Below are 2,708 nucleotides of genomic sequence, written 5' to 3' on the forward strand. Positions count from 1 at the left end.
ATTTATTTATTGAGACGGAGTCTCACTCTGTCGCCCAGGCTGGAGTGCAGTGGCGCGATTTCAGCTCACTGCAAACTCCGCCTCCTGGGTTCACGCCATTCTCCTGCCTCAGCCTCCCAAATAGCTGGGACTACAGGCGCCCTCCACCACGCCTGGCTAATTTTTTGTATTTTTAGTAGATATAGGGTTTCACCATGTTAGCCAGGATGGTCTCAATCTCCTGACCAGGATGGTCTCGATCTCCTGACCTCGTGATCTGCCCGCCTCAGCCTCCCAAAGTGCTGGGATTACAAGCATGAGCCACCATGCCCGGCCCTTTGCCCAGTTTTTAATGGTGCTGTTTTTTTTCTTGTAAACTTGTTTAAGTTCCTTATAGATTCCGGATATTAGACCTTTGTCAGATGTATAGTTTGCAAATACTTTCTCTCATTCCATAGGTTGTCTGTTTACTCTGTTGATAGTTTCTTTTGCCATGCAGAAGCTCTTGAGTTTCATTAGATCCCATTTGTCAATTTTTGCTTTTGTTGCAATTGCTTTTGGTGTCTTTCTTCATCATGAAATATTTACCAGTTCCTATATTCAGGATGGTATTTCCTAGATTATCTTCCAGGGTTTTTATAGTTTTAGCTTTTACATTTAAGTCTTTAATCCATCTTGAGTTGATTTTTATAATGGTATAAGGAAGGGAGGGTCCGGTTTCAGTCTTCTGTATATGGCTAGAAAATTACTGCAACACCATTTATTAAATAGAAAGTCCTTTTCCCATTGCTTGTTTTTGTCAGCTTTGTCGAAGATCAGATGGTTGTAGGTGTGCAGCCTTATTTCTGGGCCTCCATGCTGTTCCATTGGTCTATGTGTCTGTTTTTGTACCAGTACCATACTGTTTGGGTTACTGCAACCCTGCAGTAGTTTGAAGTCAGGTCATGTAATGCCTCCAGCTTTGTTCTTTTTGTTTAGGACTGTCTTTGCTATTAGCGCTCATTTTTGGTTCCGTATGAATTTTTTTTTTTTTGAGAAGTCTTGCTCTCTTGCCCAGGTTGAAGTGCAGTGGTGTGATCTCGGCTCACTGCAAACTCCACCTCCCGGGTTCACACCATTCTCCTGCCTCAGTCTCCCGAGTAGTTGGGACTACAGGCGCCCAACACCACACCTGGCAAATATTTTGTTTTTTTAGTAGAGACGGGGTTTCACCGTGTTAGCCAGGATGGTCTCGATCCCTTACCTCTTGATCCAGCCGCCTCGGCCTCCCAAAGTGCTGGGATTACAGGCGTGAGCCACTGCGCCTTGCCGGTTCCATATGGCTTTTAAAATAGTTTTTCCTCATTTTGTGAAGAAAGTCATTGGTAGTTTAATAGGAATGGTATTGAATCCACAAATTGCTTTGGGCTGTATGGCCATCTTAATGATATTTATTCTTCCTATCCATGAGCATAGAATGTTTTTCCACTTGTTTGTGTTATCTCTGATTTCTTTGAACAGTGTTTTGTAATTGTCATTGTCATTGTCATTTTATGACCCTGGTTAGCTGTATTCGTAGGTATTTTATTCTATTGGCTACGGCATTTTCTTAACACACAAGTCATTTAACCTTTCTATGTCCCAGCTTCCACACTGACAGATAATTATATCTACATTTGATTGCTATTGTGGAAACCAGATGAAGTGAAAATGCCCAGGTCTCAATGGGCATTGCTGCTTCTCTTGCATTGACCTCCTGCTCGAGTTATGCAGGTTATATGAGGGTTTAAGGAATTTGGCTTAGGGCGGGTCAAGTATTTTTAGTGTGTTGAGTAATAACTTAAAAAGAATGTTCAAGGCCCTAGCTGAGTGCAAACCTGCAGAGGAAAACATGCAGCTGGCTGGGTCACAGAGGGGTTAGGCCCCTTGTGTTTTTCAGTCAGAACAGAGAAAAAGTGGGAAGAACCCGAGGACCCCACAACATGATATGATGTATGTTAACATTTGTTACCATTTACTAGAGGCCAGTGCTTTAGGTACAGAGTTCAATGGCAATTGAACTAGAGTTCAATTATCCTCACCCATTATACAGATGAAGAGCTGAAGGATAGAGAGGTGAGATAATGGCCCAGCATCACACAGCTGGTAAATTACAGAGTTGGACTTTGAATCTAGGTATCTGTTACCAGAATCCCTGCTCTGAACAATAAGCCAAGTGTTGCATTTAACATACTGCCCATAATATAAGAAGTGCTGGGGAAAGATTACCTTTGAGTATAATCATTTATAAATGCACATTAAGTCTGTAGTACCATTAGATGGATTTCTTTAAAATTCCTTAAAGTGCCCCAAAGATGGTAAAATAAGATAATGCAAACTAGCAGATGTAAAGACACTCAACAGTGTTAAAAGTTGGTTTTAGTTTATAAGATAATTTGTATAGTCATACCTTGAAGATATTGTAGGTTTGATTCCAGGCCACTGCAATAAAAATGCATATCACAATAAAGCAAGTCACTTAAGGTTTTCGGTTTCCCAGGGCATTAGGCTAGGTGTGGTGGCTTACATCTGTAATCCCAGCACTTTGGGAGGCCATTGTGGGCAGATCACCTGAGGTCAGGAGTTCAGGACTAGACTGGCCAACATAGCAAAACCCCGTCTCTACAAAAATACAAAAATTAGCCAGGTGTGGTGGTGCATGCCTGTGATCCCAGCTACTCAGGAGGTTAAGGCAGGACAATCGCTTGAAC

The sequence above is a fragment of the Rhinopithecus bieti genome, unplaced genomic scaffold (genome assembly GCF_001698545.2).
Source record: "Rhinopithecus bieti isolate Rb0 unplaced genomic scaffold, ASM169854v2 scaffold_10015, whole genome shotgun sequence".
In the NCBI taxonomy this organism is placed as follows: domain Eukaryota; kingdom Metazoa; phylum Chordata; class Mammalia; order Primates; family Cercopithecidae; genus Rhinopithecus; species Rhinopithecus bieti.